The 14,471-nt window shown below is 46.9% G+C and overlaps 1 pseudogene; it reads left to right on the forward strand.

Annotated features, from left to right (window-relative positions):
• Positions 1–10,447, forward strand: part of LOC140479581 (Ig kappa chain V region Mem5-like) — a 483,791-nt pseudogene extending 473,344 nt beyond the window's left edge.
• The last annotated feature ends 4,024 nt before the right edge of the window (positions 10,448–14,471 follow it).

Below are 14,471 nucleotides of genomic sequence, written 5' to 3' on the forward strand. Positions count from 1 at the left end.
TGTCCTGCCCAAGTACATCACCTCACATTTATTCAGATTGAGTTCCATTTGCCGCTGATCAGCTCATTTAACCAGTCCATCTCTATCCTCCTGTAATCGAAGGCTATCCTCTTCACTATCTATCACCGATTAATATTTGTATCATCTGCGAACTTACGAAACCTCCTTCATGCAAGTCTAAATCATTGGTATAAACCACAAACAGCTAAAGCCCCAACACTGACCCCGTGGGACCGCACTGGGCACAGACGCTCAGTCAGAAAAACAGCCCTCATCCCTTACCCTCTGTTTCCTTACTCTCAGCAAATTCTGATACCAATTTGTCAAGATTCCTTGGACACAGAGAGGGTGAGAGACAGAGAGTGACAGTGAGTGAGAAAGGAGAGTGCGTGAGAGAGGGGATAGACAGAGTGTGACAGTGGGTGAGAAAGGACAGTGTGAGAAAAAGAGAGGAAAGGAGATTGTGAGGGATACAGGGGTGGTGACGGCCTATTCGTATTGTCGTAACACCATTAATCCAGGGACACTGGGAATGCTCTGAGGAACATATTCTGCCTCAGCTGGTGGTGGAATTTGAAATCAATTAAAAAGAAATCTGGAATGAAGAGTCTCATGGTGACCACAAACACATCAAAAAAACCCATCGGATTCAGAAATGTCAATGAGGAAAGGAAATGGCCTTTCTTGCCTCGTCTGGACTACATGTGACTCCAGACCCAGAACAATGTGTATGACTGTGACCTGCCCGCTCGGCAACTAGGAGTTAGCAATGAATGTTGGCTCAGCTAGTAATGCCAAAACCTGAAAATAAATTTAACAACTTAAAAATCTGCTCAAGATCTCGAAAATTTAAAATTGTGAGCAAATGAGTGAGTGAGTGCGAGAGAGAAGAGGAAGTGTGAAGGGCTACGTGGCTCTCTGCCTGATGCCATTTACATACTGAGGAACACCCAGTCAGACTCTCACAGGCTGCAGCTTTATAAAGCAGAGCCCAGTGAAGGGAGAGTTTATCAGGAACCAGGCACAGGGACAGGAGCACACACCATGATTTCACACATCCAGCTGATCTGGCCCCTGGCATTCTGCATCGCAGGTACAAACCTCTCTCCTTCCAACTTGAATCTTTAGCTGCTCTCCATTTCACTTCAATTCCACTGACTTGTGATTGAAGGGAAAATGCTGAAACCAGAGGAATGCTCGGTGTCTCCAACAATCTCTCATTTGACAGGCTCTTTCTGTGACAGGTCTGACTTTACTGTATTTCTCTCTGACCCCTCAGGTATCAGTGGGGACATCACCATGAGCCAGTCTCCCCCGGTGCTGTCAGTGGGACTGGGCCAGACCACAACCATCACCTGTACGGCCAGTCAATCTGTTAGCAAGTGGGTTAGCTGGTACCAGCAACGAGAAGGACAGAAACCCTCTCTCCTGATCTATGATGCAACAACTCGATTCACAGGAGTCTCCGATCGATTCACCGGCAGTGGATCAGGGACCAGTTTCACCCTGACAATCAGCAACGTTCAGAATGAGGATGTCGCTGACTATTACTGTATGCAACATAATAGCAACCCTTTACGTTCGGTAAAGGAACCAAGCTCCGACTGAGTAAGTAAACCTCAATCCTCTGTTATTAACCCTGTTAATACTGAAATACACTTTCTAAAATACAGTTGCTGAATTGTTGAAGGTGTTAGTCGGGAGCTGCAGTGAATGAAATGGTTGATTGAGGAGCACTGTCTAACAGGGTGTCTAGCTGTATTTCTTTAGTTCCATTGCCCCCTTTAAGCAGCAAGATATAAGTCAGTCAGTTTTACTCACCGTGTGGAGGAGCTCTGTCCATTTGCAGCCTGTGGTCCCATTACTGCAGCATGGACTGAAATCAGTGAGTAGCCTCCTGCCAGTCTCAGTGTGACAGACACGGGCAGAGTTTGATGTGAGCTCTGGCTCCCTGTCCCAGTCTCTGATCTCACTGACCTCAGCAGCAGCAGCAGCAGCAGCACAATGAGACACCGAGCTCCCACCTCCCCCAAATTTAACTCTGCTCAATCACACAATCACAGAATTGTTACAGTGCACAAGGAGACCATTCCACCCATCCTGTCTAGACCAGCTCTCTGAATGAGCAATTCACTGAGTGTCATTCTCCTGCTTTCTCCTTGTCACTCTACACATTGTTCCTTTTGAAATAACAGTCTCATTCCCTTTGGAATGTTTCAATTGAAGCTGCCTCCACCACACTCTCAGGCAGTGCATTCCACACTCTAACCACTCACTGGCTGAAAATGCTCTTCCCTATCTCACTTTTGCTTCTTTTACCAACTAACTTCAAGCTGTGGTCTCTTGCTCTCAATCCTTTAACGAGTGGACACATTTTAGAGTCATAGAGTCACGTAGATGTGCTGCATGGAAACAGACACTTTGGTCCAACTTGTCCATGCTGACCAGATATCCCACCTAATCTAGTCCCACTTGCCGATACTTGGCCCATATCTGTCTTTAAAAAAAAAAGTGAGAACTGCAGATGCGATAAATCAGTCTAGATTAGAGTGGTGCTGAAAAAGCACAGCAGGCCAGGCAGCATCCGAGGAGCAGGAAAATCGACATTTCAGGCAAAAGCCCTTCATCAGGACCTCAGCACATATCCCTCTAAACCCTTCCTATTTATATATCCATCCAGATACCTTTTAAATGCTGGGATTGTTCCAGCCTCCACCACTTCCTCTGGCAGCTCATCCCATATATGCACTACCCTCTGTATGAAAAGGTTGCCCCTTAGGTCTCTTTTATATCTTTCCCCTCTCACCCTAAACCGATGCTGTCTAGTTCTGGACTCCCTCCTCCACCCCAGGGAAAAGACCTTGTCTATTTACCTTACCCATGCCCCTCATGATTTTATAAACCTCTATAAGGTCCCCCCCCCACCTCAGCCTACGACGCTCCAGTGAAAACAGCCCCGGCCTATTCAGCCTCTCCCTCGAGCTCAAATCCTCTAACCCCGGTCACATCCGTGTAGATCTTTTCTGAATCCTTTCAAGTTTTATAACATCCTTCTGATCAGAAGGAGACCAGAATTGCACGCAATATTATATTTTCTCCCTATTTACTTTGTCCAGACCCCTCCTGATGTTGAATTCCTCAATCAAATCTCCCCTCAGCCTTCTCTTCTCCAAGTAAGACAGTCCCAGCTTCTCCAGTCTCTCTTCATCACGAATGTACCTCATCCCCAAACCTTCCTTGAGTATATTCTTTGTTCTCTCTGCGAAATATTAACATCCTTCCTGATTAATTAACCTAATCTATGCTCCCTAGTCTGATTTGGCCATATCCTTCATAACCTTTCCTATTCATGTTCCTGTCCAAATGTCTTTTAAATGTTGTAAATGTACTGACCTCGACCAGTTGCTCTGGCAGCTCGGTTCATGCTTGCAGCACTATCTGTACGAAAATGCTGCCCCTCAGATCCTTTTCAATCTTTCCCCTCTCACCTTAAACCTATGCCTTCCAGTTTTGGACACCCATATCCCATGGAAAAGACCTTCGCTATTCACCTTATCTCTGCCCCTCATGATTTTATAAACTACTGAAGGATCACCCCTCGGCCCCTTACACTTCAGAGAAACAAGTCCCAGCCTAATCAGCCCCTCCTTCTGACTCAAACTTTCCAGTTTCGGTAACATCCTTTTTCCAGTTTGATAATATAGTTCCTGTCGCAAGGCAACAGAATTGTATGCAGTACTCCAGATATGGCCCTCCCAATGTCGTGTACAGCTTTGGTATGATGTCCCTACTCCTGTACTCAATGTTCTGACCGATTAAGGCAAGCGTGCTCATTACCTGCTTCACCACCCTGCCATTCCTTGGTCCACTGGCCCAGTTGATCAAGCATTCTCAGGTAGCCTTCTTCACTGTCCACTGTGGCACCAATTTTGATGTCATCTGCAATCTTATGGCCCATACCTCTTATATTCTCATCGAAATCATTTATATAAATGACAAACAACAGTGGACCCTGAACAGATTCTTGTGGAACATTGCTTGGTCACAGAGTTCCGATCTGAATAACAATCCTTTACCACCACTCTCTGTCTCCTATTGTCAAGCCAATTTTATATCCAGTTCACTAGCTCTTCCTGAATCCCATGTGATTTAATGATATAATCCTGTCTACCATCTGTCTACCATTCAGATATGTGCCTCTCCATCCTTCCCACTGGTCGGTGACCTAAAGACTGCACTGAATAATCTGACTGCACCTTTTTTTGTTCCTTATTGCGACCAAATTAACTCTGTCCTTGACCCCTCTGAGACATCCTCTTTCTCCAGCTCTGCAGTGGTCTCTTCAACCAATTCCTCCCCACCCCCCCCCAGCCCTTTTCCTATCTTTATGGAACATCTAATATCCAGGAATTAAGACACAGTCTTGCCCTTCTTTGAGCCCAGTCTCTGTCAGAGTCACTACATCAGATTCCCACATAGCAATCTATTTCTGTAACTCCCCAGTCTTAGTCCCCACTCTGTGCAGTTCCATACATGCACAGTGACCGTGATTTAGACTTTATTACTCTCACCCTCACTCTAACCCTGACGAATAAATTCCAATTCCACATTCTGCTGCTGTCTATCTCTCTCAGGATTCTGTGGACCTTGGTGTTCCTCTCTGCTATCTCCTCCTGGGTCCCACAGTCCTGCCAAGTTAGTTTCAACCCTCTCTAACAGCACCAGCGAATCACTCCACAAAGAACTCTGTCCCAGCTCTGTTCAGGAGCACCCGTCTGGTTTGTACAGGTCCCATTTCCCCCGAGCCAGTCCCAAAAACCTGAGGTCCTCCCTCTTGGATCCTCTTTCCAGCCCTACATTCACCTGTCTTCTCCTTCTCTTTCTATTCTCACTTGTGTCGGGCACAGTGAGTATTCCAGAGATTCCTACTTTTGAGCTCCTACTGCTAATTCCACCCTGAGCTCCCTGACTCCAGGACCACATCCCTTTTCTGCCTCTATCACTGGGACCAATGTGGATCACAACTGTTGATTGTTCCCCCTCTCCCCTCAGGGTGCTCTGCAGCCGCTCAGTGATATCTTTGACCCTGGCACCATGGAGACAGCACACCATCCTGGATTCCCATCTACAGATGCAGAAACACCTATCGATTGCCCTCATTCTCGAATCTCCTCTCAATATCGCTCTTGGAGTCTTCCTTGTGCCCCCTGTACAGCTAAGCTCCCCCCCCCCCCCCCCCCCCACCTCCACCCCGTGGTGCCATGGACTTGGCTCTGGCTGCACTCCCCAGATGAACCATCATTCTCATCAGGATTCTGAACTGAATCCCGGTTGGAGAGTGTGATGCACTCGGGGATTCCTGTACTAGCTGCCAGATCCTTTTGGACTGTCTGCTGCTCCCCCATTCCCTCTCTCCCTGCATACTCTGAAGCTGCAGTGTGACCACATCTAGAAATGTGCTCTCCACGGAGCTCTCAGCCTCAGGGACGCTCCACACTGACACCAGCTGCTGCTCAAGCTCCGAAACCTGGAGCTTCAACTGATGTCACTGACCACACTTTCTACACTCACAGCGTCAGGGACCAGGGTTCGATTCCAGCCTCAGGTGACTGTCTTTGTGGAGTTTGTACATTCTCCTCGTGTTTACAAGGGTTTTCTCCAGGTGCTCTTGTGTCCTCCCACATTCCAACGAAGTGCAGGTTAGGTGAATTGATCATGCTAAATTGTCCATAATATTCAGGGGTGTGTTGGATAGGTGCATTAGTCTGGGGAAATGTAGAGTAATAGGGTTGGGTATGCATCTGGGTGGGTTACTCTTCGGAGGGTCGGTGTGGACTAGTTGGACCAATGGCCTATTTCGACTCTGTAGGGATTCTATGGTATTCCAGGAGCTGGGAAGCATTGTGAAGTTCCCACATGGAACAAGATGCAAACTCCTGGTTATCTTTCGGCAAAGGTCGAATGACAATGATGTTCATCAGGGTTCACAATCTAGTACTTTCAGTGTTCCAGGGGAAACGCTCAGTAGCTATCTGTTTGGGTTGAGTTCAGGCTGATATTTATCCCCGGAGCAACATCACTAACTTGTGCGTTGATCTCATTGCTGCTTGTGGGATCTTGCTGTATGCGAACTTGCTGCTACATTCCTGACATTACAACAGTGACTGGTTTTCAGAGAAGTCCCTCACTGACTGTAAATATCTTTGGGAGAGGCTGACATATGAAATACTCGATAGAAATATAAGTCTTTCTTTTGTTTGGATGAACTGGGAGCTCCCACAATCTCCGTGTTGATGAGACCTGCCCCAGGAGAACATCCACAGAAAGCTGCCTCCTGTGTGTCTGATGTGTCTGTGTGTCTCTCAGATGTGACTGAGCAGGCAGCAAGGGTTTCAGCAGCAACAAAGATGTTACTCTAGTGCCCCTCCCACTTTCACCCATCGACTTACCAACTCCTTTTGGGGAAAGGGCTCCGCACCTGCTTCAATGTCCCACACTCCACCTCAAGACAATAGACCCCACCAACACCCCCTCCCCCTCCCCACCTCCACAATCATCTGCTCTCCATCTCTCTCCTGAAGGCACTATCTCTGGCTGGGAAACATCTCGAGCCTCCCCAAGTGGACTCATTCCACCAAGTGTGAGGTGGGAGGTGGGGAGCATGGCCGAATATTGGACTGGAAGATGTCAGACGGGCCTCAGTGAGGAGCGCTCTCCCATCAGACTCACAATGTTGTGGCTTCATGTCACACTCCAGAGACTGCGGCTGTACTGTACATTGGTTAGGCCGCTGTTGGAATATTGCGTGCAATTCTGGTCTCCTTCCTATCAGAAAGATGTTGTGAAACTTGAAAGGGTTCAGAAGAAATTTACAAGGATGTTGCCAGGGTTGGAGGATTTGAACTATAGGGAGAGGTTGAATAGGCTGGGGCTGTTTTCCCTGGAGCGTCGGAGGCTGAGGGATGACCTTATAGAGGTTTACAAGATCATGAGGGGCAGCATAGGGTAAATAGACAAAGTCTTTTCCCCGGCGTCGGTGAGTCCAGAACTAGAGGGCATAGGTTTGGGGTGAGAGGGGAAATATATAAAAGAGACCTCAGGGGCAACGTTTTCATGCAGAGGGTGGTAAGTATATGGAATGACCTGCCAGAGGAAGTGGTGGAGGCTGGTACAATTGCAACATTTAAAAGGCATCTGGATGGGTATATGAATAGGAAGGGTTTGGAGGGATATAGGCTGGGTGCTGGCAGGTGGGACTAGATTGGGTTGGGATACGTAGTCGACATGGACGAGTTGGACCGAAGGGTCTGTTTCCATGCTGTACATCTCTATGACTATGACTTGAGCCCATCATCCAGGCTGAGAGTGCAGTGCAGTATTGAGGGAGTGCCACACTGTTGGGGGGTCAGCGCTAAGGGAGTGTTACAATGTCAGAGCTTCAGGGCTGTGAGAGTGTTGCACTGTCAGATGAATGTTCTTTCAGATGTGATGATCTGATGTCTGCCCTCTCAAGGGGCTGCAAAAGATCCAATCACATGATGAGACAAAGAGTGGGGTAGCTCCCTCTAGTGTCCTCATCAATATTTATCCCCCAATCAATGTCACTAAAAATCTGATTCTCTGCTCACTCCTGTTTTGCTCTCTGGGATCTTGCACAAATGCAAGAGAGGCTCAAGAGTCATCCTAATGTGGGCAAAAGGTGCTACACGAATGCAAATCTTTATTTGAGGTTGGAGCATCGTATTCCTGACCCTCACCCATTGTCTGTGTGCTCTCACCTTCCAGAAGTCATAGGGTCATTAGGAGCAGTGACCCTGGCTGAACCCAGGACACTGAGACTCTTTACAGCCTCACCCTTGACCTCAGCCCAGTGGTGTGCAGCAAGATTTGAAATGTAATCTATAACCTTCTACACACACACCTAATGTGACTCCGTCCTGAAGTGGGTTGATCCAAGTCTGCTCCAATGCTCTTGAATAAAGTTCTCCCGATATTTGGATGATCGTAGGTTTGTTAAAGAGATATTGAGGCAAAGGACTGAAATCTTGGGACAAGCACATCTGCAGTCCTTACCCAGTCTGATCTACATGTGACTCCAGACCCACAGCAATAAGTTTGACACTTAACTACCCTCTAAAATGGCTGGGCAAGGCCCTTCATTGTAACAATCGCTGGGAAGTCTCAAAAAAGGAATAAAACCTGATGGACTACCTGACGTCGACCTTGGCACCGGAAACAACATCAAACACAGCCACGTCTACCCTGCTCCAATCTCTTTACCAACATCTGGGGGTTCACGCCAAATTCTGGAGAACTGTCAAGGACTTGTCAAGCAACAGGCTGAAACAGTGATACTCACAAAATCATACCTTACAGACAATGTCCCAGATACCAGCTTCATCCTCCCTGTACAACCAGCATGACCGACCCAGCATACATGTGCAGTCTTTATCATTCCAGGCCTGGATTATAAAACCAGGGAAGATGTGTTCGAGCTGTACAGAACTTTGGCTGGGCCTCAGCTGGAGAAATGTCTGCCGCTCTGGTCACCACACTATGGGAAGGATGTGATTGTACTGGAGGGGGTCGAGAGGAGATTCACCAGGATATTGCCTGGGATGGAGCATTTCATATGTGAGGAGAGGCTGGATAAGCTCGGGTTGTTTTCTTTGTAGCAGAGAAGGTTGAGGGGGTCCCTGATAGAGGTGTCTCCGATTGTAAGGGACATGGACAGGGTGGCACGGTGACTCAGTGGTTAGCACTGCTGCCTCACAGCACCAGGGACCCAGGTTTGATTCCAGCCTCGGGCAACTGTCTGTGTAGAGTTTGTACATTCTCCATGTATCTGCGTGGGTTTCCTACGGGTGCTCCAGTTTCCTCCCACAATCCAAAGATGTGCAGGTTAGGTGAATTGACCATACTTAATTGCCCAAAGTGCTCAGCGATGTGTGGGATAAGTGCATTAGTCAGGGGTAAATGTGGAATAATAGGGTAGGGGAATGGGTCTGGGTGGTTGCTCTTTTGAGGGTTGGTATAGACTTGTACACCGAACGGCCTGTTCTACACGGTAGGGATTCTATGAGGAATAGAAAGCAGGTGTTCCCCTTCATCGGAGGGTCAATAGCATAATTTCAATGTGAAAGACAGGAGCTTCAGAGGGGATTTGAGGAGGAGTATTTTCACCCAGAGGATGGGGTCTGAAATGCACTGCCTGGGAGGGTAGTTGAGCTGGGCAACCTCACAACCTTTAAAACGAACTTGGCTCAGCACCCAGACTGTCTTGTATGATTCTATGAAGCCTCCTACTGATTACTATGTACTGCCCTCCCTCGGCTGATCAATGAGAACAGCACTTGGATGAAGCACTGAGGGTGGTGAGGGCACAGACTGTACTCTGGGTGGGGGACTGAAATATCTACCATCAAAAAGGAATCTCAATAATCAACCATTTGTTTGTTGGGTTTGTTCTGTGTTGGCGACAAATGTTCAATTGGATTATTTTACCAGTTTATGTTTGGAAAGATGAAATCCCTATGATTAGCAAGGATTAAGATTGTTTGTCTTGTCTTTCAGGCCGTGACAACTCTCAGCCCAAGCTGACCCTGCTGCCCCCCTCCCCGGAGCAGGTCAATGCCAAGGGCACTGCCACCCTGGTGTGCCTTGCCAATCACTTCTATCCCGATGAGCTGGAGGTGCAGTGGAAGAAGGACGGTGCAGTCATTTCGGACGGGGTTCAGACCAGCAACTACCTGCGAGCTTCGGACAGCACCTACAGTGTCAGCAGCCTGCTGACCCTCTCTGGGTCTGACTGGGAGTCCAACGCTCGCTTCTCCTGTGCTCTCACCCACGTGACCCTCCCCTCTCCCCTCAGCAAGAGCATCAGGAGATCAGACTGTGTGTAGAATGTTTGAGACAGTCCACAGAAGAGACACAACTTTAATAGAACAGGGCTGAGCTGGCAGGACAAAGGTCATTGTCAGCATTGAATTTCAACTCTCTTCCTTCTCAGGACTGGCTCAGAGACACCTCTGAGGTTCAGGGTGAAGTTATGTCAATGGGACAGTGTAGAGAAAGTTTTACTCTGTATCTACAGCCTGTTGTCCCTATCTAGGGAGTGTTTGATGGGGACAGTGTAGACTTACGATGCCAAGTAAAAACTTTTGAAGATGCTGAAGACTGTCAGCTGTACAAAACAATGTGAACCTCAGAATTCTCTGCTTCAGTAAACCTGATCTCCTTCCTGCTCAGCCAGCAGTTCCAATTTAAGGTTTGTCACTGTTTAAAGGGACAGGATTCTCATGCTATTGAGAAAATCTCCACAAGTGTTTTCCTCAAGATCTGTTTTGTGGCTGTGAATTTGTGCAGTTTCCTCTGTCTGGGCTGTTAATTGCAGACTGTTTTCCGTCAATGTTAATCTGGTAAAGATAATAAAGATGAAGAAAGTTCAGTCTCTGTCTGGCTTTGGAAGTGACTCTCACCCACTCAGCTGATTGACTGCATTTCAGCACGTGCTTGTCCTGATGGCTGTTTGGCCTGTCAATCTGACACATCAGCTGAAGATCCAATAATTTCCAAATGATCCCTTCGATCTGGAATCTGTCAAGTTTACCCGATTCCAAACAGAACAGAAACTGAAAGCTGCTGGGGCTCAATCATTACAATCTGAGGCATTCCCTCTTCACTCTGTTGGTCCAGACCCAGCTGGTGGGATCACACTGTGCCCTCTCTGCTGTTGCTGTGGCCAATCACAGACACTGGAGGCTTCAGTCATTACATGCATTTCTCCCACCTTAGCCTGTTGCTCACAGTGACAGCTCAAAACTGAACAGAGTGAGGACTTAGTCCAGAGTGAGGGTCAGCCAGATCTCACAGCATGCATGATCCTGAGTTGGTGTGACTGTTACCCAATGCTGTCTGTCACTGTGGATGTGACTGTTACCCATACTGTCTGTAGGTGTGTGTCTTTGAGTGTGGGGGTGACTGTTATCCAGTACTGTCTCTTGGTGTGTGTCTCTGAGTGTGGTTATGACTGTTACCCAATACTGTGTCTAGGTGTGCGCCTCTGTGTGTGGGTGTGAGACTGTTACCCAGTACTGTCTGTCCGTGCATGTCTCTGAGTGTGGGTGTGACTGTTACCCAGTACTGTCTATAGCTGTGTGTCTCAAAATGTGGGTGTGACTGTTACCCAGTACTGCCTGTAGGTGTGTGTCTGAGTGTGGGTGTGACTGTTACCCAGTACTGCCTGTAGGTGTGTGTCTCTGAGTGTGGGTGTGACTGTTACCCAGTACTGCCTGTAGGTGTGTGTCTCTGAGTGTGGGTGTGAGACTGTTACCTAGTACTGTCTGTCCGTGCATGTCTCTGAGTGTGGGTGTGACTGTTAACCAGTACTGCCTGTAGGTGTGTGTCTCTGAGTGTGGGCGTGACTGTTACACAGTACTGTCTATAGGTGTGTGTCTTTGAATGTGGGTGTGACTTACCCAGTATTGCCTGTAGGTGTGTGTCTCTGAGTGTGGGTGTGACTGTTACCCAGTACTTCCCGTAGGTGTGTGTCTCTGAGTGTGGGTGTGACTTACCCAGTACTGCCTGTAGGTGTGTGTCTCTGAGTGTGGGTGTGACTGTTACCCAGTACTGTCTATAGGTGTGTGTCTCAGCTTTGCAGTATGCCATCCTTCCTTGAGTTTGATTCCAGTGTGAAACTCAGTTGGTGATTTCAGATTTGATTTGATTTGATGAAGAGAATGGAGAGGGGTTTGCTCTGCCAGGACAAATTGGGATCATTTCCTGGCCCCCATTCTCATATTCCTGTTAAACCTGGATTAATGGAATGCTGTGATTGGTGTGTCTATAACTGAGATTTACAGGACAGAGTAGAGCCTAACTTCTGTACAGAATGTGGTCATGTTGACACCAATCGAATGGTTTGAAGTGAACAAGAAAGAATTGAGATCTTCCTTTATATCTAGCTGAAGGGTCAGCACTATGGAGCAATCCCAAAACAGAGCCAGACCAACAAAGGGAGTTAGTTTCTTATTGAAAATACAATTGTTACAAATGTGAGCTGCCTCCAAGAGTTGCCTCCACCAGGGTGAACAACAGGGGGCAGCTGGCATGACAGATAAACACACCAACAAAAGGAACCTGTTCACTGGGACAACAGGCTGCTGCAAGTTAAGCATAAAATATTGCCGAATTTTAACTACATTCAATACCAAACCTGTTTGAAAATTAAATTAAAAAGATAGATAATTTGTTCTTTGTGCACTGTACAAATAGAATCCTTTAGCCTTTTCTCTGTCACATCCACACACATCGGTTTATTAAGTCTCAAAGGGAAGAATATTGGACAGACCTGTGTAAAGATCCAGACAGAGCATTTTGTGTGTAAGACAGGATGAGCAGACTGAAACAGTGAATCATGGGAACTGACTTGTGCAAAACATCATAAACTCTGTAGAGCAGTTCTCAGTCCAGAGAGTCATACAGTCATAGAGTCCTACAGCATGGAGACAGGCCCCTTGGCCCAAACTGCTCCATGCTGACCAAATTGCCCATCCATGCTAACCCATTTCCCTGTACATGGCCCATATCATTCTAATCCTTTCCCATCTATGTATTCGTCCAAACATCTTTTAACTTTTGTTAATGTACCCATCTCAACCACTGCCGCTGGCAGCTCATTCCATATGTGTACCACCCTCTGTGCAAAAAGGTTACCCCTCATTCCTTGTTATTCCTTCTGTTCCAACCTTAAACTGATGCCCTCTCGTCCTTGATTCCCCAACCCTGTTGAAAAAGACCATGTCCATTCACCCCATCCATGCCTCTCATAATCTTATTCACCTCTATAAGGTCCCTCTTCAGTCTCCTTTGCTCGAAAGAAAAACATCCAAGCTTGTTCAACCTCTCCCTATAACTCAGAGCATTCAGTCCAGGCAAAATCCTTGTAAATTTCTTCGGCATTCTTTACAGTTTCATAACACCCTTCCTATAACATGACAACCAAAACTGAACATAACACTCCAAGCGCGGCCTCACCAACATCCCGTATGAATACAACATAATTTCCCAACTTCCTTAGTCAATGAAGGCCTGTGAGCCAAAAGCCTTCTTCATTGCCCTGTCCACCTGTGACTCCACCTTCAGAGAAGTGGAAACCTGAACTCCAAGATCCCCCTGATCCATTACATTCCTTAAGGCCCGACCATTTGCCATGAAACTCCTACCTCGATTTGACTTTCCAAAATGCAAGACCTCACACTTATCTATATTAAATACAATTTGCCATTTCTCGGTCCACTTCCCCAGCTGATCAAGGTCCTGCTGCACTTTCTGATCATCTTCCTCACTGTCCACGATACCGCCTATTTTAATGTCATCATCAAACTTGCTAATCATGCCTTGTACATTCTCACCCAAATCATTGATATAGTGAACAAACAGTAATGGGCCCAGCACCAGCCCATGAGGCACTCCATTAGTCACAGACCTCGAGTCTGACAAGCATCCTCCTAATATTACTCTTTGCTTCTTACCATCAAACCAATTTTGTGTCCTTGGATTCCATGCAAACTAATATCCCAAAGCAGCCTACCATGTGGAACCTTACCAAAGGCCTAACTGAAATCCATCCAGACCATATCCACTGCCCTGCCCTCATCATCCTTCCGGGTCACTTCATCAAAGAACTCTGACAAATTTGTGAGGCATGATCTCCCACTCACAAAGGTATGCTGATTACACCTAATCAAATTCTGTCTTTCAAAATGCATGTGTATCTTTGTCAGAATCTTCTCAAGTAAATTTCCCACCACCCATGTTAAGCTGACTGGTCTCTAGTTCTCAGGTTTTCCGTTACAGCCCTTCTTGAATAATGGCACAACATTTGCTATCCTCCAGTCTTCCAGGACCTCACCCATGGCTTAAGATGCTGCAAAAATATTAGCCAGAGCCCCCACAGTTTCTTCTGTCACCTTTTGCGGTGTTCTTGGATATATCTGGTCAGGACCAGGAGATTTATCCACCTTCAGACATTCTCGTACATCCAACACCTTCTGTCCTGTGATATGGACTGTCCCCAAGATATGACCACTAACTTCCTCAAGAACAAGAGTGGGGTGGGGGGGGGGGGGGGGGGCGCAGTGTGCGTTTAAAATTGACTCACTCACCAGATTAAACCAATGAGATTCCCAAACAATGACTGCTGCCAACGAAAATGACAGGAAGGTACTGATTGTAAAATACAACATTTCCCATGATATAAAATACAAACAAACAATTGGCAAAATTAGATTCAGTTGTGAGAAACTACTTTATGTAGAGCTGTGGTTCACTTTGTGAGATCTTGTTGCCACAGTTAACAACATTTTTTTTTGTTTGAGCTCAGATTGAGGGTACGTGAGGGTCACCTATAGTTTGAAATGACTCTAAAATAATATAGTTTAGGGCAGAGGATGAGAGAGGTACATCGTCAC

This window comes from Chiloscyllium punctatum, chromosome 7, assembly GCF_047496795.1.
Source record: "Chiloscyllium punctatum isolate Juve2018m chromosome 7, sChiPun1.3, whole genome shotgun sequence".
In the NCBI taxonomy this organism is placed as follows: Eukaryota; Metazoa; Chordata; class Chondrichthyes; order Orectolobiformes; family Hemiscylliidae; genus Chiloscyllium; species Chiloscyllium punctatum.